At 52.3% G+C, this 22,930-nt stretch overlaps 1 long non-coding RNA gene across 1 annotated transcript; it reads left to right on the forward strand.

Annotated features, from left to right (window-relative positions):
- Positions 1-18,269: 18,269 nt before the first annotated feature.
- Positions 18,270-20,687, forward strand: LOC109492318. The gene is made up of 3 exons (XR_002146160.2): positions 18,270-18,316; positions 18,435-18,836; positions 18,983-20,687. It is a non-coding gene; the product is annotated as an uncharacterized LOC109492318 (long non-coding RNA).
- The last annotated feature ends 2,243 nt before the right edge of the window (positions 20,688-22,930 follow it).

Raw genomic sequence — 22,930 nt, forward strand, 5'->3', positions numbered from 1 at the left:
CAAATCATTGTTTATCTTCCCAAACTGAACTCAGATGTCTCCTTCTCTAGACGGGCTTTCAAAACCTCCCAGACTTTCACACTTTCTTCTGCTCCACACTGTTCGGGGTCATTATGTGTAAACTAACCAACGGCTCTGTGAAGGCAGGAGCCGTGACCCCGTCTTCACTCCGCTCCCCGGCGCCTAGCACGTAGTAGGCGCTTCACAAGCAAGCAAATGCGTGAGTGAATGAATGGCGATCTAACCCAGATTTTTGGAAACCGTATGGAGCATGATCAGCCTGTCTCATTACTCGTAGTTGTTACACCGTAGGTCCTGATTTTTCTCCTGAAAATTGAGCTTGCTGTAAAAATCGCGCACTATTTCCCAACCTAAGGTCTTTGGACCCCCAGGGAAAGTCATAATAAAAGATTCTGAGAGCTTCTGTCAATGTCTCAAATAGCCCAACAGAAATCATACTGTTATCTGCACTCTGGCCGCACAGCCTACCTAAAACATCGGGTTTCTCTGCTTTTAACCGGGATTGTGTCAACTCAGTGTGCTAACAGTGGTTATCTCCTGCTACTCGAGACCTTCGATTGGCTGGGGATGACATCATAGGAGTCCCTGGGGTCTGTGGAAGGAAAAATAATAAAGGAGATCCTGGGAAGTTAAGAGGTTGGAACCACGGCAGGGAGGACGGGGCTCTGGGCTCACAGAATTAGGAGACACGGGAGTTGGCCATGGCCCTGGTTGAACAAGCCACCCCTCTTCTCTGGGCCCCCCATCTCCTTGTCTGGAAAGGGGGAACACTCGTATCTGCCTTGAAGGTCAAATAAGGGCCTCCAAAAGGAGGAGTGCTAGAGGAAGAGCAGGATTGTGCCCAGCCTAGGAGGTCCCCAGGAGACCACAGGCAGAGGGAGAAGGGGAAGTGCTTCCTGGGGTACAGAGAAGGGTGGGACGTCAGGCAGGTGTCAGATGGTAAAGGGCTGTGAAGCCATGCTAAGGGGGATGGACTGTGTGGTGCTTCGCGGAAAATTCCAGCACTGGTATTGGCCCTCCATTATGATGGATGTTGTGGATCCCAATGCTTCCCTCTGCTTCTCAGACAGCAGTCTGGACTCAGAATCCGCCCCAGCCCACCTCTGTCAGTATCGACCTCAGCCCGTGGCTCTGAAGGTTTCAACCCAGCTGTGGCTCCCAACATGTAGAGCTCCCGAGTCCCGGGTGCCGGGGAGCACAAGTGTCTCCTGGGGTGGTGCTCGTGGCAACCGGCCAGGTCGCTGGGACCAGACACCGTGGGCACCATCGCCGTGAGGACCAGAGCCAACGGAAGCCCCGGTGGATGATGGGGAACCTTGGCGGGAGGTGCCGCCGCGTCCTGGCTGAGCTCTTCTGTGCAGAGGGGACACTCGGTGCTGCCACTCCCCCCCACTCCCACCCCCAGTTCTCTTCTGGAAACACTTCCTTCCTGGAGACCAACGAACAAGCTGCCTTCCGGGGGAAGTTCCATCTTCCCGGAGTCCCAACTCAGAATGCGTTCATGTGTTCTCCGTGCTCGTATACACACTTTGGACACCTCTACTTACTACTTACTTAACTCTTTCTCATTTTGGGATGATTTCCTTTCTTGCCCAGACTGAGCAGGATTGCACCCCGCCTGACCTTGGATCTCCAGCCCTGGACGCTGAGCCCGGCAGCCACGGCCGGGGCCCATTAAATGTTGTTGGCCGTGGGAGGAAAAGGTCTTGTGTGGCCAAATGTGATGCCCCATTGGATCCTGGCCCGCTATTACTATGTATGCACCGAGCGCCATACCCCTCTCCCGGGCCCCATTCCTCCTTCGTGTGTTCTCAGTGTCTGCAGTGACAGAAGTTGAAACGGTGCCCACAGGGCTCCTTGGAGAAGGTTTCCATGAAAACGTCAAAAGATATCTCTGGTGAGGACAACACGGAAGCCACTCCAGAAATTAATTTCTGCCACAAAAATTTTCCAAAAAGGCGATGGTGTCAGAGATACCTTTCAGCCCTGTTTTGTACCTGGCCGATTCCCAGAAAGAGAAAGTCCTTCTGGAGGGCCCCCTCCTGTTCTCTGAGCCCTTGTCCTACTAGAGGCCCCCAAATTGTTCTCCCTTCTCCACCTGGATTGGAGGAAAGCCCACAGAGACGTGGCTAGCTCCTTTGCAGGGGTAGAGCCAACTGAAGGAGTGTGTTTTATGCTGGTGACCTCAGGACATTGGGACCCGCTTTAGGACGGTCTGACGGTGGCAGTGCCACACATCTTTAGGGCCAAGGGAGCACCCGATAGCTACTTTTTTCTCCCACGGCTCCTCCAAGTCACCACGCCGGAAAAAAATCCTTGCCTCTGTCACAGGCCGCACCTGTAAATAAATCGGAAGATAAAAGGCGCCTTTTGCTTTTCAAACGGTGACAGGCGCCTCCTGGTAAATTGCCTCCCCGCTTTTTTAATAGAAGTAAAAAGGTTTGGGTGGATTGTGTCGCCTAATACAGAAGCACTTTTCTCTCATTTGAGCGGCCGCGGATGGGATAACAAACACATTTTTATCTCGCTCTCTAAACAAAATGCAAAGAACCCGGAGTCAGACAAACGTTCCTTTATGGTGTATCGAGGAAAAAGCTGGGAGTGGGTGGGAACCTCTTGGTGACAAACCCCACAGGAACTGGCAGCTCAAGTTTAGGGACTGGTTCCCCCAAATAGCAGGCAGCCTTCTCTTGGCCTGGAAGTGGCTTCTTCCTGGGTGCAGACACACGCTTCTGTATTTCCCCCTCACTTTACTTATCTACACGATAGAAGTAAGGTTCCCGATTACCAGATTTGTCCGGAAAGCTCGGGCCCAGTTCAGCCGCGTGGAAAGTGTTTTGTCAGCACCAGTCAAAGCCCGTCCTGGTTTTGTATTCGAATGTCCGCCACCACCCAGGTACATGTTCCTACCAAGTAGCGGTAAGGCACCCCCTCCAGAAGGAGGAAGGTGGGGGGAATGGTCTCTGCGGCCTTGCTTGACGCCCCCCCATGCTGGCTGGCCACTGGGGCCCCCGCACATCCCCGCAGTCCTTCCTAAGGATGTGGATTCCCTGGCAACTCCTTCCATCAACCCCTCCTCCGGGCCGTGGCTTTGCAGCTGTCATGCTTACCCAGACATTGGTCTTTCCTCCAAAAGTGGGAGAAAGGGAGCAAGCTTCAAGCTGTGGATGCTCTTATCCTGGCCCGGCAGCTGGTCAGGGACTGAAGGTGCGTGTGTCCCCCCAGATTCATATGTGGAAGCCCTGACTGCCAATGTGACGGTATCTGGAGATGAGATCTTTGGGGGGTAATAGGATTAGATGAGGTAATGAGGGTGGACCCCATGATGGGAATTATCCCCTCTCCCTCTGTCATGTAGGTGCATAGCAAGATGGCCGCCACCTACAAATCCAGAGAAGAGACCTCAGAAGGAAACTACGTCTTGCGCTTTCTGGCCTCCAGACCTATGAGAATAAGCTTCTGTTGTTCAAGCTACTCCGTCTACGGTGTTTTATGAGGGCAGCCTGAGCTCAGTGCTCTTGGAATGATTGTGGGTGAATGAATGCGTGGTCCCAAGAAGTTGGGCCCTCACACGCTTGGGGTGAGTAGTGAAGCCGACTAACGTGCTTGGGAAGAAGGGTACGGTCGAAACTCTGAAGCCGAGAACTACGCCCCGCCCCATGACCGCCCTGCCACCCAGGGAAAGGCTTTGAGCAACTGCTGTGTGACCCTTAGCTTCTCAGCCACCTCAAGCGTATAAAACTAGGATGCAGAGAGATTGGCGGGGCTGCTGGGAGGCTTTCTCTGGAGTGACCTGTCCGTGGGCTGTGTCCCACCTGTCCCCACAGGAGAGGGACTTCCCACCTACCCAAATGAAGGGACACGAAGAATGCCCCTCAAGAGCTTGGCCAAGGCCTGGGAAGGTCTAAAGGTGAGAGGCTCTGGCCGGCCGGGCGTGAGGATGCTGGGCAGAGAGGGACACGGTGGCCTCAAACTGCCTCCTCCCAGAGGCTGGTGGGGCACAGAGAGAGACCCTACTTCCTCTGGGCCGGTGGCGGCCAGGCAGAGGGATGCTGGGAACTTTGAAGCCTTTGTTCCTGCCGCAGGACTGGAGGAGGTGGGGGCCAAAAGCCACCAGTAGGGGAAGCGTCACCCACATGGAAGGAATCACAAACGGGAGAACACGCATGAGTCCCTGACGAGAGAGAGACTTCGCATTTGGAACATGCTAGGACCAGAGGGCATGGATGCCGTAATACCGTCTTATAAGTCAAGTGAGACCTTCCCTGGCCTTTCTTCCTCCTCCCCCGCTGCCCCATCTGCACCCTAGCTGGCGTTGAGGGGATTCCCAACAGCAGACACGAGTGGAGGGAGAGCAGAGTGAGAACACAGTGAGAAACCTGGCGACCCCTGTGTCCCCCCCCGCCTTCAGATTTCCAAGCTGGTGGATGGGAGTCTCAGGTAGGATACGAGCAGAATGAAAAGGACAGAATGAAGTTGCCTTCTGTTTGCGCCTAGCAAATCCAGTGCCCCTGCCCCGGGGGGACGATTGTACTGTGTTCTGCCTGTACAACGGGGCCGGGGGTAAGCCTAAGGACGTGCTACCCTGAGGGGGCAGGGGTGAGGGAGAGCTCACGGCAGCTCCTGGAGGGGCACACTGAGTGTTGTGGCCTGCAAACATCGGACGGCGCCTTGTCTGGCCTGACTCCGAGTTCAGCAAGAGAGGGCAGGGGGGGTCCCCGAGATTTCTTCCCGATCAAGACACAGCACATTTTTAACCTGCTTAGGAGATAAGTCAGGCACAGCAAGGGAGTTTAGAGGGCACATCCGTGTAGGCTGTTTCTTTACACGATCCTCGGCCTGGGGTCCCAGCATGAAGTGGGTCCAAATAAGAGGGGCAGAAAGGACCGCCGGGAGATCGGTCTCTGAGTTATGACTTTATTATTTTATTTTTTAATTCTCACTGTTCGATTTTTTTTTTTCCCCAATGCTCATCATTCCTGGACCATCCAGACACTTGATTGTCTTTCCATTTACATATGGAAAGACACCCCCCCTCCCCCACCGCCGTCCCCTGCTCGGTCTAAACTCAAAAGAAATGATCTTTGAATTAGCCAAGTTTCCAGGTTCTGTGTGCGGCTCGCCTCTTGAAATCGAGAACGTGTAAGATCTATTTTACTGGGTCAGTTTAACCCCTTCCAGGCCATCCCTCCCTAGAATTCTTCCCTATGATGAGGACACTCTTGGAGAGAGAAGGAAAATAAACACAGAGAGGGCTCTGGCAGCAGGCTGGCTGTGCACTGAAATGGAAATGTGTTTACGGTGTGAGGAAAAAAAACGATTTTGGGCAGTGAGGTTGGCAAAAAGAGATAAAGGGGATTTGGTTAGAAGCGAGAGTTAAATGATAGTAAAGGTCTAGAGACGCTGTGATCAATAAATATGAAGTTCAACCTCATTGCTTTTTTGCAGCCGAGAAGGGCTGAGCCCTGCCTGCCTCCTACCACCAGGCCTCTGGCCGCAGACTGTGCTGGTGGATTCAGTTGATGAGGGCCTCGGACTCTGAACTTGAAGTTCAGTACGTCGGGCCAGAGCTCTTGCTGAGGCAAAGGAGAGTGCACACTGCCTTCCTGCCATTCCGGCGGGGGGTGCATATGAGATGGGCACTTCTGTCGTGATCCGGGGCTGCCTGGAGCCAGCCCAGGGCTTCCTATGGGGGTACTATGTAGAGAATCCCAAGTTCCATTGGACAAGGTGTTTTCAGGACAGAGTAGTTTAGCCCAAAGGAGAGACCGGTTTGTTGTCAATATAAAATTCAGAGCCCCATCCACTTGCCTTATGAACAACGGGTATGTATATGCTTTGGAGAAAAACGAAGTGAGGGATTCTCTGGAATTATCTTCAGGCTGTGAGAGAGTCAAGTAAGTCCGGATGCCTACCCCTTTCCCACCATTTGATGAGTCCGAGGTCATATAAGTGGGATAAAAGTATTGGTCTCTGTCTAGATCACCAAGATAGGATTCTGAACTTGGGTGCCTGGATGCCTAGATGACCCCATGGGGGCTCTCCAAGAGTGCCTGCAAGCCTCTTACTGAGAAAGTTGCACATTTTTAACGTGTTTTAACGTGTTTTCTCAAAGAGGCGTGGGATCCCCCAAAGGGAGAAAAACCACTGGCCTGTCAAGTTCTGGAATACCTACAAAGACACTCTGTTGTATATGACTATATAGACCAACAGAGCTTTGGACGTTGAGGGAGTGAAAAACAGGAGCGAGTTTTGATGTATTACTTCTTAAAAGTGGGGGAGAATGCTCTGGAGAGGCTTTCCTCCCATCCGTCTGTCCACCCATCCATTCCCCATCAACGAGGGTCTAATACGTGTCACCACGATGTTAAGTATGGAGGTTCTAGACATAAATGGCCAATGTGGAGGGGACATAGGTAGGCGACGTAAAACGAAATACTATGAAGTTCATTCTAGAACTGATGCCTTTCACGTTACAAGTGGAGGTATATTGTGGGGAGGCAGAGAACTCTGGTGGGCTTCGTAGAGGCTATGATACTCGAGCCGGGTCTGAAAGGATACGTCAAGGTGATAGAATCTTTTATCTCGGGTGTCTTTAAGTAAAGGTGCCCTCCCAGCCAAAGGCGGGAGCCGGAGAGCAGGACTTTCCGTACAGCAGACCGTGCAGGGGGCGCCTGGGGACGTGCACATGCTTGTTTGCACACGCTGTTGGCCGTGTGTTTTGTGTGCCTCCTGGGGAGCAGGCAGCGGAGGAGGGATGGAGAAAGCGGAGGGGCTCTGTGCTCAGTATTGTCTGGCCTCCTGTTTTGCTTGGTCCCAGGCCGAGAGAGAGGTGATCGACATGTCTTCTGGAGGAGAGAGACAGGCCAATAAATGGAGTGGAGAAGAGCAGGAGACCGTTTGGGCAGGATACCGCTTCCGCATCTCGGTCCCTGGCTGCATCTTGAGAGACAGGGGGCCGTGACCAGGCTGGCCGATAGACTGGGAGAGGCCAGCAGTGATTTTTTTTCCTCCCCCTCCCTCTCCGTCTGCCCTCCCAGCAGGACGGGGAGTACGGGACGGGGCATCGGGGTGGTCGGCTCCTCCTCGAGGACCACGTGTGAACGAAGGCCTGGGTCCAAGGAGGAGCGAGGGGCAAAGCGTTACTAAACGCCCACTCTCTCTGGTGTGGTTTGAAAGACTTTTCCCAGCCGGCTTCTGGGAAGCCCACCCCGTGCTAATACAAGGTAGAGCCAGGAAAGTCCAACTTAGCCCATACCGGGCTTGGGGCCACGGGAACTGCGAGCCGCCCGGAGGCGGGGCTGCCTTAGCGGTTTGCTAGCAGGTGTACGGATGAGAATTGGAGAGAACGAAGACTTAACTCGCAGGGATTCAACCAGGGGCCATTGCTCCCCATTCCCACCCCCCCCCCCACTCCCCGCAGCGTCCAGCTCTGGTGAGCACACGCAGAGGGTGAGAAGGCAGGAGGAGGGAATGAAGACCCAGCTCTGTTCCTTGTGCTAATGGAGGGGAGAAACAGGTGTTTGGAAGGACAGACAGCCCCTAAACCTGGAGTTAGAGTAGTTTTCACACTTAGAAATATTTTTAGGGGCGCCTGGGTGGCTCAGTCGGTTAAGTGTCCGACTTCGGCTCAGGTCATGATCTCGCGGTCCGTGAGTTCGAGCCCCGCATCGGGCTCTGTGCTGACAGCTTGGACCCTGCAACCTGCTTCCGATTCTGTGTCTCCCTCTCTCTCTGCCCCTGCCCGGCTTGCGCCCTCTCTCTCTCTCCCTCTCTCAAAAATAAATACATAAACATCTTTTAAAAAATATTTCTGGGGGTGCCTGGGCGGCTCAGTCAGTTAAGCGTCCCACTTCGGCTCAGGCCACGATCTCACGGTCCGTGAGTTCGAGCCCCACGTCGGGCTCTGGGCTGACCACTCGGAGCCTGGAGCCTGCTTCGGATTCTGTGTCTCCCTCTCTCTCTGCCCCACCCCCGCTCACACTCTGTCTCTTTCTCTCTCTCAAAAATAAATAAACATTAAAAAATATATTTTTATAATGTCCAGTCGTCTTCATTTCCATTTAATCCTACCAAGAGCCCCGCGAGGCAGGTGTTTATATTAGTTAGCCCTCTTTCCAGATGGAAACACTGAGGCACAGACAGCGGTTTGACTTTGGTTGTGTAGCTGACAAGAAGCAAGACACAATTCAGACTTGGAAGTCTTTTGGCTGCAAGGCCCCTGGGCTTTGCAGCCAAACCTGCCTGGCCCTTTGGAGCTTCTGGGAAACCATAGCCTTCCCCTGTTCCCCCGGAAGCCTTGGTAGACAGGAGCTGGAAACCTGTCCCTCCTTCATCTGAGGGGTAGAACAAGAGTGGGCGAGCCAGGATGCGCATATAGCGTGCCCTCGGCAAATGCAGGGAGGAACAATGAAATGTTCACATTTCTTTTTAATTATGCAGTGATACATGTAGTTACATTTAAAAATCCACATAGTACAGATAAAACCTAAGTGCTCCCTCCCCGCCCCGACACTCCCAGGTCATCGGGAGACTGGTGTGCATCTTTACAGACTGGCTTCCGTGCTTGTCACATATACGCACAAATAGAAACATGTTGGGTCTTCTGTGTTTTGCAGAGATGGTAAAATGTGGTATCACGGTTTGCAATTTGCTCTTTTCACTTTTTTGCTTAACCATATGCCTTGGACAGATTTCAATCTCACTACCTATAGAATGAGTCATTTTTCAACAGCTAAATGAAATTCCATTATATATGTGTACATTGTATATAAGTATTTATGTGTCTATTATTTAACTCTCTTCCTCTCTTTTTAAAAAACATTTTTTTTTTAATGTGCATTTTTGAGAGACAGAAACAGCACAAGCAGAGGAGGGGACAGAGACGGCGGGGGGGGGGGGGCACAGAATCCGAAGCAGGCTCCAGGCTCTGAGCTGTCAGCACACAGCCCGACGCGGGGCTCAAACTCACGGACCGCGAGATCATGACCTGAGCTGAAGTCAGACGCTTCACCAACTGAGCCACCCAGGAGTCCCAACTCTCTTCCTCTCTCGGACATTTGGGTCACATGTTTTTTCACTGTTAGAAACAACGTAACAGCAACAACAACAACAACAACAGAAAACAACATAACAAAGCACATCTTTGTCCGTGCTCTTCCATTTACATAAATGAGGAATTCTCTAGAAGTAAAGTTCCTGGTAGGAAGGTAAGTGCATACTTAATTTGAGTAAATACTCTTTGCCAATTTACACTCCTGACAGCAGTGTGTCAAACTTATGTCCCCACACCCCCTTGAACGCTCGATGTTATTAATATTACACTTTTTTGCCAAAATAAAATATTTGATTTGATTTGAATTTCCCCGATTTCTAATAAACATTTTTCATATGTTCGCTGCTTATGTATCTTTCCTTTTCTATGAATTACTTGCTCTTAGTTTTTGCTTATTCTTATCATTTTTGTGGAAGCTCTTTATACATCCTGGGTATTAATTCACATCTGTTATGCATATTTCACATATTTTTCCCAGTCTGTCAATTACCTTTTAACTTTATGCGTTTTTCTTTTCTTTCCCAGTCAAAAAAATTCGTTTTGACGCAATTTATCGATTTCTTTCGTTTATGGTTTTGGTTTTATTGTGTCTTCCCTAAGAAGGTCTTCCGTACCCCAAGGTTATATTTTGTCTCATTTTTTTTCTTTTAAAAAAAAAATTTTTTTTTTCAACGTTTATTTATTTTTGGGACAGAGAGAGAGCATGAACGGGGGAGGGGCAGAGAGAGAGGGAGACACAGAATCGGAAACAGGCTCCAGGCTCTGAGCCATCAGCCCAGAGCCCGACGCGGGGCTCGAACTCACGGACCGCGAGATCGTGACCTGGCTGAAGTCGGACGCTTAACCGACTGCGCCACCCAGGCGCCCCTCTCATTTTTTTTTCTAATGTTTGTATCGTATTCCCCTCGCTTATGAAGCTTAGTCAACTTGAAATGTGTTGTTTGCTTATGGTGGAAAGTAGGTTCTAACTTTATTTCTTCCAAATCGATAGCTTCCATGGCCATTATTTCCGCTTCCCCTAGATTTTCCTTTCGGCATCTATCCCAGCCCTGTGTGTCCCCTGGGCTTTGGGGCTGGGCCTCATTAGTTTAGGGGTAATCCCATACACCTTGCCTAAACATCCGAGCATGGAACCACGTCGGTCATGGTGATTAGTTCAGGACCAGCGGTACGACCCAGTTAAGGTGAGGGAAGTTTACCGAGGGCACCTGGGCGAAATATTTCGCTCACTTCTAAAAGGTAGCCCTGGGGGGGGGGATGTCCCAAAAATAAATAAACGTTGAAAAAAAAAATTAAAAAAAAAAAAAAAAACAAAGATAAAAGGTAGCCCTGGAAGGGGGAACTAAACAAAAACTCTTCTTCCTTTGGACATCACGCTTTGTGACTATGGATCGAGGCGTTTCTATGGCTCTTTTGCCATCAGCAGAGAGGTCAGCTTGAGGGTGAGGCCACCTGTAGAAATGGGCCTGGCTATGAACTATGAACAAAGAATGGAGTCAGGGCCGGCGGCTTGGGCCAACCCCAAGGCCTTGCTACCACCTCACCCACCTCTGGGCTTCCCTACGCAAGCAATATGCTTCCTTACTATTTAAGACTAGTTGAGTCAAGTTCTCTGTGATGGGCAGTAGGCGGTCACTTGATACCAGCCGTTGCTCCAGGACCACCCGTGACTTATCAGTCTACCCTGTAATCATTAGTTCTGTCATCAAGCACTCCTGTGCGTGCACGAACTGTGTATTATCTGTCCATTCTCAGGCTGACATCTTGTTGTTCTCAGGACCGTGGCTGATGTAATTATCACATATTTTGTATTTCGTACTGGTAGGTGAGATGCCTCTTGCTCGTACCTCTTTCTCAGCAATTGCCTGGCTATTCTTGTTCTCCTCTAGATGGATTTAAATTAAGTTGATCAAGTTCTATAGAATTCTGTTGGGATTTTGACAGGAGTGGCTTTGAATCTGGGGAGAATCATCATCTATACCATACTGAGACTTCCCAGCCAGGAACAGTAGAGGCCTCTCCGTGTCTGTAGACCCTTTTCGGTGATACTCATTAGAGTTTTATAGTTTTTTCCATAAACGCCTTGCTCATAGCTTACTGGATTCATTCCATTTGTTGTTGTCATTGTTTGTTTTGTATTTTTATTTTGCATCTCTCTCTCTCTCTCTCTCTCTCTTTTAAAGTGGTGGCATGGAGGGAAGCTTTGGGTTTTAGTGGTTGTTCAGACACTCAACCATCGCGCTGGAATCTTATTATCTAACAGCGTGCCATTTCGTTCTTTTGGATTTCCTAGGTAGATAATCATATTATCTGAAAATAACATTTTCCTTTCATCCTTCTTTTGTTTATTTTCCATACTTCTTGTTCTTCCCTTGATGCGTCTCCAGAATCTTGTTTGAACAAAACGGGCACCGATGTATTCTTTCCAGGCAAAATGGAGATGTTTCTAATGGTTTGGGGAAGCTCTGGAATTAAGGAAGCTTAAGGAGGTGTTTTATTTTTTCTCTTTCAAATGAAGAAAAAATAGAGAATTATCAAATGCTTTTTTGGTGTGTACCAAGACAACCACACAGATTTTCCTTTATCATACAGTGAACTATATTAACACATTTCACGATGTTGCATCAGCCTCTATTACTAGGATCCACCCAAATTGGTTATGAGATATCATTCTGTCACTCATTGCTCAAAAGATTTTATTTTGGATTGGGGCAGCAATATTCAAAAGTGAGGTACGAGTCCTTAGTTTTTCCTTGTTGGTTGTTGTGCTCTCCTTATCTGGTTCTAATATGTCATGAGACACTGCTTCTCAGTCCCTTCTGCTGGACCCTAACTTGGCAATGCTCTGGGGCTCAGGCTTTGGTCCACCTGACTTCTCCTTCCTCACCTGCTCCCAGATGATCTCCCTCCAGACCTGTGGCTTTAATATCATCTATATGCTGGCAGCTCCCAGATGTACAACTCTGGCCCAGTCTTGCCCATTTCTAGACCCATATAAGTAACATTCTTATCCACTTCACATGCCCAGAACAGAATCCGTAATTCCCCCTCTGAAAGATGCCCCACCACAACCCTTCCCAACTGCAAAGGGCAGCACCACCCTCTGGTTTCCCAGACCCAAAACTTTGGAATCAATCTCGACTTCTCTTTGTCTTTCATACCTCACATCCAATCCCTCAATGAACCCTTTGGCTTTGCCACTTCCTGAACGCTCCCCATTGCCTCCAGCCAGTCCAAGCGATCATCTCGTATCCAGATTATTGCAGTAGCTTCTAACAGTTCTCCGCACGTCCACTCTTGCTCTCCTTCTATGACATGGCACAGTGGTCCCTAACCCCTCCATCCTGGCCACTCTTCCATCCATGCTGATCTCCATGCTTTTTCTCCACCATGCCCAATATGCTTCAGCCCCAGGGCTTTTGCACCTGCTGCTTCCTTTCCCTGGATCACCATATGTCTTTCTTCCTTATTTCCTTCAGGCCTCTGTTCAAACGATTCCTTATCCTGAGGATTTCCACAGCCACCCTACAAATCATAGCAACTCTCCCTTCCAGCACTCCCTATGTGCCTCATCCTGCGTATTTTTGCCCCATAGCACTTACCTCCGTTTGACATACTATGTATGCATTTGTTCGTCCATTGTCTGTCTCCCCCACATGGAATGTAATCTCTGCAAAAGCAGAGACTCGACTGTTTTGTTTGCTGCTGTGTCCTCAGCACCGGGAATAATACCTACACATAATAGTTGGTCTCCTAAACATGGGTTGAAGTAAAGAACGATTTTTCTTTTGCATTTGCGGGTTGACTTTGATGTCAGAGAATTCTACACTTCTATCCTTGAAAAATATTTATAACGAAAGCAGGGACAGAATCATAGAATCATGCTTTTCTTTTCTTTTCTTTCTTTTTTTCTTTTAAGCTGAAGCCCAGAGAGCCTAAGGGATTTCTCAAGGTCGGGAGCCAGTTGATGGTCGAGTTGGGGTTGGATCTGTACCTCGTGGAGACCTGAGGGACTCCCAGAGTATCAGGCGCTGGGGGGCTGTCAGGGGCTGGGAGCACGGATCAGGTGAGATGAGAAAACCGTGATCTGTCCTCCCTCACCTGCTGTCCTACTTTCTTAGAGATAAGACATTAGACAAGCCATTAGAGAGAGCATGGGGGTAGGCTCCAGCCTTGTAATCAGTTGTTGACTCTGGCCGCTTGTAAATGGGCGTGTTCCTATCTCTTGTGTGCTGACCACCTGCCGTGGGCCTCCCTGGGCCCTTCTCCACCCTTCCTCACCCTGCTCTGGCCCACCCCACCCCCACTGGCACAGCACCAGTGAGCTTCCTCGCTCTCTGGCCCCTGACTGCTCTCTGATGGGTGGTAACTGCTTAATGTCAGAGGACAGGAGGACAGTAAGGTCTGGGATTTATTCCCCTAACTCCTTGTTTGCAGGACCCCCACCAGATGGCTGTGTCCCTTGATCAATGGCCACAGCTTCTATCGGGCAGCCCCCTCCCCCCCGCCCTGAAAATTTCTCTCTTCCAGGGCCAGTAACTGTTCCTTCTGTTGTCCCTTCAAGGCCAGGGGAGGTGAGGGACCCTGCTGTTGCCAGTCTAGGGACACTGCAGTCTCCTTGGTTAGTTTCCTTAACCCTGCCCGCACCTCTGTAAACAGTTCTCAACTCTCTTCATAGTATGGAGACTGAGTGTGTCACCACCCCTGGGGTCCCCAACAGATGTTATGGCTCTAAGGACTCCCCCAGGTACTTAAGTGCCTGAGACAGCCCTTGGCACAAAGCAGAGAGCCTCCAAGGGACGGTTCCTCCTCTCCTCCTCTGGGAGAGCTGAAAGGGACCATTGAAAGGTATGGTGTGGGAGGCGGGGCCACAGTGGGCAGATCCGGGCTCTGCATTGTGGTTAAGCATCACAGGAGAGAGGGGATCACTTCCAGGGCAGCGTGAGAGGAGCTCGGGTCCCCTCTTCTGCCCCACGCATGTCCTGCAGTTGGGCAGACTATGTGGTCTCAGGGACGGAGGTCCATGGTGAGGTGGCAGGGGAAGACAGGGGAGGACAGGGGAGAGTGTAGGTACCTTCTTGCAAGACTGCTTCTATCTTATAGCAAAATTTGCAGCTCCTTGGTCCCACTGGCCTTCCCTAGGCCACCACCAGGCTGAGACACAGCTGCCCATCCCCATCCCGCCCCGCCCCCGCAGCAACCCAGCAGCCTCCGTCCATGCCCCAGTCTGGCAGCTGGAGACAGGGCTGTCAGACTGCATCACATCAGTGCTCGAGCTAGAACTCCAGCTGGGCCAAGTGACCTTGTAGGTTCTGAGGGGCACGGGCGGCAGGGCAGGAGATAAATATCCTGGCTGGATGTATAGCATCTTCCGGGCCGGAGGGAGGTGGGAGCCAGGCCTCCCTGGAACAGCAGCCCCTCCATCCTGCAGTCACTCTTTGGGATCTGTCCCTTCAGGGAACTCACAGCAGGTCAGCGTCAGCCTAGGCTTGGGGGATGACTGTTCTGACTCTGGAGGCTACAAAGAATTCATTAACGAGGAAACATTTATTGTTCGGGGTAAGGTAAGTTCACCTCCTCTTGGAGCCCACGTTCTCCAGTGCGTGGGCGGAGAATTGTCACAATTCGCTTCTGCCAAGCCCTTTGGTGTTTTCAATGCACGATCCCTCTGGAGCTTTACGACACCCCCACGAGACAGGAATACGTCGCCGTGTTTACCACCGTGGAGGAACCAGAAGCCCAGAGAAAGTTAAATGAACCGTCCAAGAGGCAGAGAGGAGACTCAGACCCACCTCGGCTGAGTCTGTAAACCAGATGGAGACTTTCCCCGAAGGTTCTTTTAAGTAATGATAACACTCATCTGCCTTTCTCTTTCTCCTCCCTCTAGGTCGTCGGCTGTGGATAGCACGGGAACCAAAGTTAAGTCAAGAGTGTGGTTAAATCTCATCTGGATCAACTTCCTGGAAGAGGTGAGAGGAAGAAGGTACAGTTGAGACGAATTCCGTCTGTAGATTGGGTTTTTTTTTTTTTAAAGTTTATTGATTTATTTCTGAAAGAGAGAGAGAGAGCACGGCCAGGCGAGGGACAGAGAGAGAGGGAGAGAGAGAGAATCCCAAGCAGGCTCTGGGCTGTCAGCACAGAGCCCGGCGCGGGTCTAGAACTCACAAACCGCAAGATCGTGACCTGAGTCAAAACCAAGAGCCAGACACCTAACCGACTGAGCCACCCGGGTGCCCTGAAGTGGGGATGTTGCAAAGGAACAGCCATTCTGAAGGTCGAAGGCCTGTGGTCACAGGCCATCCTGAGGGAGCCCTCCCCCAGCTTGCCTCTCCCTTGACACAGGCATCGTTTTCCTTCCCCCATCCCTTTGGTGTCTTGTCAGCAGAAGAGATTTCAGTCAGACTTTGGGGAGGATCTCCCTATCCTTCCACTGAGAACCCTCTTGGACACTTATATCTCCTTCCAAGGAGATCGCGCTGTGGACCAAGTTGCTGTTCCTTGCCATTGTGTTTGGATCCGCCCGGTTCCACTCCTTTGTCTTTCGTTTTTGCTTCCCCGCCCCCCCAATTGTCTATAGGCTTCCCTGATGCAGAGCAATCACCCCATGGAGCATGGCCCCGAAGCTGAGGGCTGGAGCAAAAGCTGTGTTTGGGGGTGACAGTGACATAATCTCGAAAAAGCTCCATCTGTCATCTCTGGCCTTTTACTGTTGTAACAGCACTTATGGTCCCAGCCAACTGCTGAGGAATCTGTCTGTGGTTTAATTAGCCTATAACTCCAGCCTCCCCCACCATGCAAGAAAGCAATAAACAGCTTCCATCCTCTTTAGTGGGGCTGGGCAGACACAGCAGGGGGAGCCACATGAGGCTTGGGGCCAATGAGGTCTTTGAGGGCAAATGAAGGACTTCCGGACCTGCAGGGAATGACTCTCGACTTGTGCCTCCCCTCCCTGCTTGGGCCGTGGGAGACCAGTCAGTGTGCTCAAAGGAAACCTAAAAATGACAATGTAACAACCCCTCGTGCCCGTGGTGTTTTCCACTCCGCAAGAGCTTTCTCTGACACTTTCTCATCAGGTGCCACTCTGGACCTCAGTTTCTTCTTCTTCTTTTTTTAAAAAAAATTTTTTTTTCAACGTTTATTTATTTTTGGGACAGAGAGAGACAGAGCATGAACGGGGGAGGGGCAGAGAGAGAGGGAGACACAGAATCGGAAGCAGGCTCCAGGCTCCGAGCCATCAGCCCAGAGCCCGACGCGGGGCTCGAACTCACGGACCGCGAGATCGTGACCTGGCTGAAGTCAGACGCTTAACCGACTGCGCCACCCAGGCGCCCCCTCAGTTTCTTCTTCTATGAAGTGAAGGCATTGGGCTCAATGATTCTTGAAGTCTTCTCCCCATCGGGACTTTCTGCGGGCTCCCTTATCCCAAAGATACCCCAGGGATGTGACTGGAACTGGTGTCATTAGGCTCATTTTATAGCTGAGAATTCCGAGGAGCAGCGCAGGGAAGTGATTTGCCCTCGGTCACTCAGGGAACCCCGGCAGAGCCATGCCTGGCACCTGGTGTGGTGGAAAGAGGAAGGAGATACACCTTGACCCTTAGCTCAAGGACATAGGAGGTAGAGGTGTGGTTGGAGGCCCCAAAGCTGTGCCTGGACCATCTTGAGGAGGGGTCTGCCCTGCAAGGGAGCGAGGTGGGGAGCTCCCCTGGGTCGGTGCGGGATATAGCCAGGAATTTGTGCCTGAGAGCCTCCTTTAGAATGCCTGTTCCACAGGTGTGGTCTATCCAGTTCGCCACTATCCCTACAGCCTAGAACAGTGCCTGGCGTGTGGGAGATGCTCCAAAAATGCCGATCAGTGAATGGATGAGTGCATGGGGCTGGTGATGCCAGCGATCCCCGTTCACAAGGCCCTGCTCTCCTTGTGCAGGGCCCAGACAGCGAAGCCACGTGGGCGCTATCCGCAGAAGATACTGGGCCATGCAGGATTCCGAGATCCGAGACAGTTCCCACAGTTTTCTGGCTGCATGTGAGCACCCCCTGACTCTCTTCCCTCACTTCCCCCAGTGCCTTCGGAGTGATGGATGCTCTTCCGGGGAGGAAGGGTTCGATCTGGGTTTCCAATCTCCTCTGGATGCATCGCTGCCAAAATACAATACACAATTACGGGGACACGATACATCAGTGATCACTGGGGGAAAGAAACCCCGCGTGGACAGCAAAGCTAATGGCTGGTATCGAAACTTATGACTACAGTCAGCTCAGAACCCCTCTGGTTCTACGGCAGGAAGCCGGTAGTCGCCCTCGGGTAACACCCCCGTGCTCCTTCTCAAACCCCAGCCACACCCCGGGCCCACCCTCCCTCCTGTCCTTCCTTCCAGGCCCCAGAGCCTCAGCGCCTTCCCTTCCGCTCTGGCGTGGCTATCATCACTCTGTCCCTCGGGGTTCACTGCCTTCCAGCCTGACTGTGGCAGGAACACAGTCCCCCCACTTGCCCCTCTTTGCTGCCTTCCAAAGCCCCTTTCCTTCCAGGAGATCATCTGCTGGGTCATTTGGACAGCAGAGTAGAGGCGACCAAGATCCCACAAGACAAGAGACCCGCGTGCAGGTCCCCGCATGGATCCGAGGGCCACAGCTCCTGGACTCGACCCTGCTGGCCCCTGGCTTCCCTTTCACCCAGAGACCCAGACACCTGAAATCACAACCAGGGAAGCCCAGAAAATTAAAACTCGAGCCCGCTCCAGAGCCCGTCTGTCTCAGGGGCTGGCCAGCTTCCGGATGGCCTCCCGCCTAGGCCACATGTGTCTCAGTGGGGTATATCCCCTTTCCTCCAGGGTTCTGGGACCTGGGGTTCATGGTCAGGATGTGTGGACCCCTGAAATTGCACCACAACTCGGGTGTGTGTGTCTGTACTTTTTCTGGAAAGAGCCTTCATCAGTTTCTCACAGAACAAAAACGTGTATCTCTATGAAGGTAAGCATGAGGATCGAGTGAGCATAGGGGCTGAGCTAGCTTCAGTGGTAAGGAGTTTTTATTTATTCATTTATTTTTAATTTTAGAGAGAGATAAAGCAACAGAGCGCGAGCAGGGAAGGGGCAGAGAGAGGAGACACAGAATCCGAAGCAGGCTCCAGGTTCCGAGCTGTCAGCCCAGAGCCCGACGCGGGGCTCAAACTCACAGAGCCGTGAGGTCATGACCTGAGCCGAAGTCGGCACTTAACCAACGGAGCCACCCAGGCGCCCCAGTAAGTAGGAGTGTTGAAGAAATTTACGTTACTGCTTTAAGCCTTGAACCACATTGTCTTGGCCTGTGGATGGGTCCTCTTTTCTAGTCTGATAAACAGGTTGGTCATTTGCACCCAGGTGCACGCACAGAATTAACCTGCCCCAGAGCATGGGTCACGATTCAGCCCTGGGACGATGAGGACACGAGCTAAATGCCACCAAAGTGGAGCCAAAGCCCCATCGCAGCCCGCCCAACCCGAGCACTCAGCACGCAGTCCGTGAGCAGGCTGGACACCCACCGGAGGGAGCGCAGTCCTAGGCCAGGGTCCCTTGGAACCCACCCTCTTTCCCCAAACCTGCGGGCTTTCGGGGAGGCCTAGCTGAGCCCCACAGCTAGCCAGCCGGCAAGGACACGAGGCAGACCTGCCTATTTGTTTATGAGAAGGCCTTCCGTCTCTGGATATTCCAGAAAGACGGCGCTGAGCTCACTTGTCTCGCTGAGAAGACAGAAAGGCCCGGAGACCAGGAAGCATCCTCGAGGTATGTTGATAAATACCACAGCTTTTCAGCCTGCTGAGACCGTATGATCTTTGTTGAATCACCTAATCTACTCGGCTAATTATGCCCATTTTCCCTTCTCTCTTTCTCTCTTACTCTCCCTTCCTCGTCACAATGTGGCACTTCAGAAACTCTCTCTCCGAGGAATTTCAAGGAGCCGGCTGGGTCTCTGTGGAGTACGCGGCATTATCTCATTACCATCTCGCCTGGTGATCGGATTCCGTTAGCTGACTCTCTTTATTAGCAGGCAAAGGCAAACTTATGAAATACCTTTAAACCTGGATTTCCTTAACAATATATCATGGGGGAACTGACAGCCCTCGTTCGCTTCCCTCTGCCAGAGAGAATTAAGATTGTTCCCAATTTAATCTCTTTTCCGCATCGGAGGCGGGCATTTGTGTTTCAGCCGAAAACTCGAGGTAGCGGCTCTGGGGGAGGAGGCTTTGGATGGTCACAGAGGAGCTTTGATAGGTGTCCCGTGTGCCGTGATGCAGACGGGACGGGGCTGGCCTTGGCTTCGGGGAGCCTGGGCAAGAAGTCTCCCGTTCTGCCCTTGGTAGGAGCGGTGGACACGCGTCCCTGCTGGGAAGAGATAAGAGAACAGATCTGTGAGTTACCAGCTCTGTAGTGTCAGGGACAGGTGTTGGGGTGATGCCTAGGCTGTCACAGATACTGCTCGCTGTAATGCCAGCTAATTCCGCGGCCTTCTGGCTTTCTAGAAGTCAGAGTCACCAGGATGGCTCTTAGTAGGGTTCTGGCTGAGTCGTGCCCTGGCTGTGTACCCACGGGTACGGTGCAAGTGATGCTGCTGTCCCGCTCAGATCCCCGTGGCTGGCCCGGTGCACTCACCCCCCAGCGGAGCATTGGCTGCTAAAACTCGCAGCGGTCCCCCTTCTCTAGAGAATGAGTCTTAGACGGAATGGGAGCCACCTGACCCCAGAGGGTAGGTAGTAACACCCTGTCCTAGTCACCTCGCCTTAAGCCATGAAACAATGACCGACTGACCCAGGGGCACAAAAGACCAGCCCCCTTGCCTTCAGGTAAGTCTGACCTTGAAGTAAAATCCATGCTCCTGGGGTCCCCGGCTGAAGTTGATCCCAGCCCAGGCCTCGTTCCCTCACCTGCCTCTCCCGAGCGCGCTTTCCCTGGGCTCAGCCTGTAGTAAACGGTTGCATTTGGGCTGCTTGGGTTTTCTGGGCTCTGCTGGGCCTCTCCTGGAGTCAGACTGCGCGTGGCAGGGAGTTGCCATGGACGGTCAAGGCTGGCGGGACCACGCAGTGAAGCCGTGAGCAGTCACGGAGGCCCCCCCCCTCCCGGGGCACGTCCTGAGTACCCTCCCCCGGTAACAAGCAGGCATGGCTGGGAGTGCCTGGACCCATAGCCCGCCTGGCAGGGGCTGCCTGGGACGCTGTCCTCCCCCTCGCTGTGTTAGTGGAGCACATAAGCCGCCCTCCGAGGCAGCTCTGAACCATGGCCTCTTAGATCTGCACGGCCTCCGCCAGAGCCGTGGAGCCTGACCAGGGCGCGCCCGGCCAAGCACATCACATCCCTACAGGCGCTCTGCATGGAGACGTGGAAGGCTGCAGAGGAGAGGGGAGAAGAACTGTGTTGGAAAATCCTATTATCTACCCAGGCCCCCATTGATAGCCCATGCATGAAACCAATTTACAAAGTGTGAGTCAAAGCTTCGCGGACCGCCTGTTCTCACGGGAGCCCAGCAATCACCCTGCCCACGGCCTCCGCACACAGAATGCCGGGCCGCCCTCCGTCCACGCTGGCTCGCTCTAGAGTTGTCAGTCAGCGCCCTGGGCTGACCACCCTCCCTCACCACCCCACCCCCCCCCCCGGCTCCTGCTAATGTCGGGAGAATTTATTACTGTGGCAGAAGAGAAACACTTTGAGGAAAGCATGATGATTTTCCAATCTCCACTTTGCTGGCGGCTTGAGCGAGCCCAAGTGCGAAGCTTCAGGCTGTGAGGGTTTTCCGAAGTCATACTGTCTGTCCATCTTCTGTCACCGGATGCAGTTGCAATGGCACGGAGGCCCCGGGTGGCGCCTGTAATCAGGGGCAAGGCTCATAACCTCTCTGAGCCTCGGCTTCCTTCTCTGGAAAAGGGAATGCCCTTCTGAGCCGAGGTCAGGACCGCACGAGACGGTGCACACAAAAGTGCCCGGCACATAGTAGGTACTCAGACAAACGTTTATTATCTTTCGCCTCCGCCAAAACAGGTCATACAAGGGGCCAGGGAAGGAAAGGCTACTGCTTTTCCTCGTAGAATATTCTGGTATGTCTGATACGTAACAGTCAAGAAGCTCTTTCATTTAGTGGGGGCGCCTGGGCGACTCAGTCGGTTGAGCGTCTGATTATTGATCTCAGCTCGGGTCACGAGCTCCCGGTTGGTGGGCTCGAGCCCCGCATGGGCTCTGTGCTGACTGTGTGGAGCCTGCTTGGGATTCTGCCTCTCCTGCTCTCTGCCCCTCCCCGCTTATGTGCGCACGCGCGCTCTCTCTCTCCCTCTCTCAAATAGGTAAACATAAAACAAAATGAGTCTCTTTGATTTCGCCATGGTGTCACCTGCTGAAAATTATTCCGGTCTCCAAAGAGACCACCGCTTCTCTGCTAACACCAGCATCGTACTGACTGTGTGCCAGGCACTGTCCTAAGTATTCTATGCACATGAAACTACTTAAGTCTCGCCACAACACGTACGTGTAGAAAAATGTTAACAGACAGACACTGTAACATGCTTATCCTAAATTCATTTAACGGATTCATGAGCTGTTCCCTTTCTCTGGGAGCAGGGTGGGAGGGTCTCTGCTCTGCCTCACCTTGAGAAGCTTCACCCGGAGAAGTGGACACACCATCCCTGCTTCCCTCTAACGGGGTCTAATGGGGTCAAAGACGACCCCGTCTTTGACATTAGCCCCTTGCTAAAATGTCCTGGTAGAGTGGGGGGAGGGCCTCCGACACGGGCCAGGCCGATACATCTTGACTCCCTGCTCCAAGAGGGGGGGGCTCTGTCCTCTAGGCCATTTTTACCCGACAGTCAAGAAGGCTCCTCTTCCCCAATCTCCCACTCTAGGGGTCCTGCTCCTCAGTGAAGGGTATCCATCCCCCAGGGAGAGGGGCTCTGGTGCCTTCCCAGGGCAATAAGAATGTGCCTATGGTCTTAACGCGGAGGATTCTGGAGCTTACGCAGAAGAACCCACTGATGAAACATGCAGTCTCTAGATCCACATCAAAGCCAGGACCTCCAAGTCCTCTTCTGTAAAATGGGCATGAGAAAATACCAGTACTGTTAGGGGATTGGGAGGATTTAACGCGTAAAATGCAGTATCTGGGACACAGGATAAATAAAGCTTGGCCGTTACAGCGGCCAGACTCAAGATTACAAACCGCCTTTTTCTTTGCCGTTTGGGTCACCCAATTCATCCATCGGAAAGTTCACTTTTTTTGTTCATATCCGTGTGAGACCTTTCTCTCCCGCCTTGGTCTACAACTCTGTGCCAAGCGAGCAGAGGAGGGCGGGAGGGAGGAGGGATCTGGAGAGGGGAGGCAGGCGTGGGTAAGGACAGGGGAGATGGCCTCGGAGCTAAGATATTTAGCGGCCTCCAGGTGACTCTGCGGAGAGCAGAGTGTGTTAGAAGCCTTTGCCAGGTGGCAACAAGCCAGGTCCCTTTGGCTAACTAGGCCATCTCTGATGGGGCTCCCGGGGCCCACCCTGCGCAGCCCAAGTGAACGGCATCCTCTAGATGCAGGTACGTGACCCTTGTCCTAGGTGGCAGTTTGCAGGTTGTCCGTGCGGGACCCCTCCTGGCCCCTCCAGCCCCCCTCAGCTGCCTGGGAGGCGGAAGGAGTGGAGAGCCCCCGGGGACCAAAGAAGGAACGCGGCTGTCTGCAGGTTCCCAGCTCCACAGTCTGCAGGACCAGATCTACCTGGGAAAACGGCCCTCTTCATAGAACACAGAGGCCCACGTCATCAAGGGATAACAGATTCTCCCCAAAGCGATCCTTCTGGGACCACAGGAGATCCCATCAGCCGCTCAGCCTGGTGCTCTGCCCCCCGAGCTGGGCA

This window comes from Felis catus, chromosome D1, assembly GCF_018350175.1.
Source record: "Felis catus isolate Fca126 chromosome D1, F.catus_Fca126_mat1.0, whole genome shotgun sequence".
NCBI lineage: Eukaryota > Metazoa > Chordata > Mammalia > Carnivora > Felidae > Felis > Felis catus.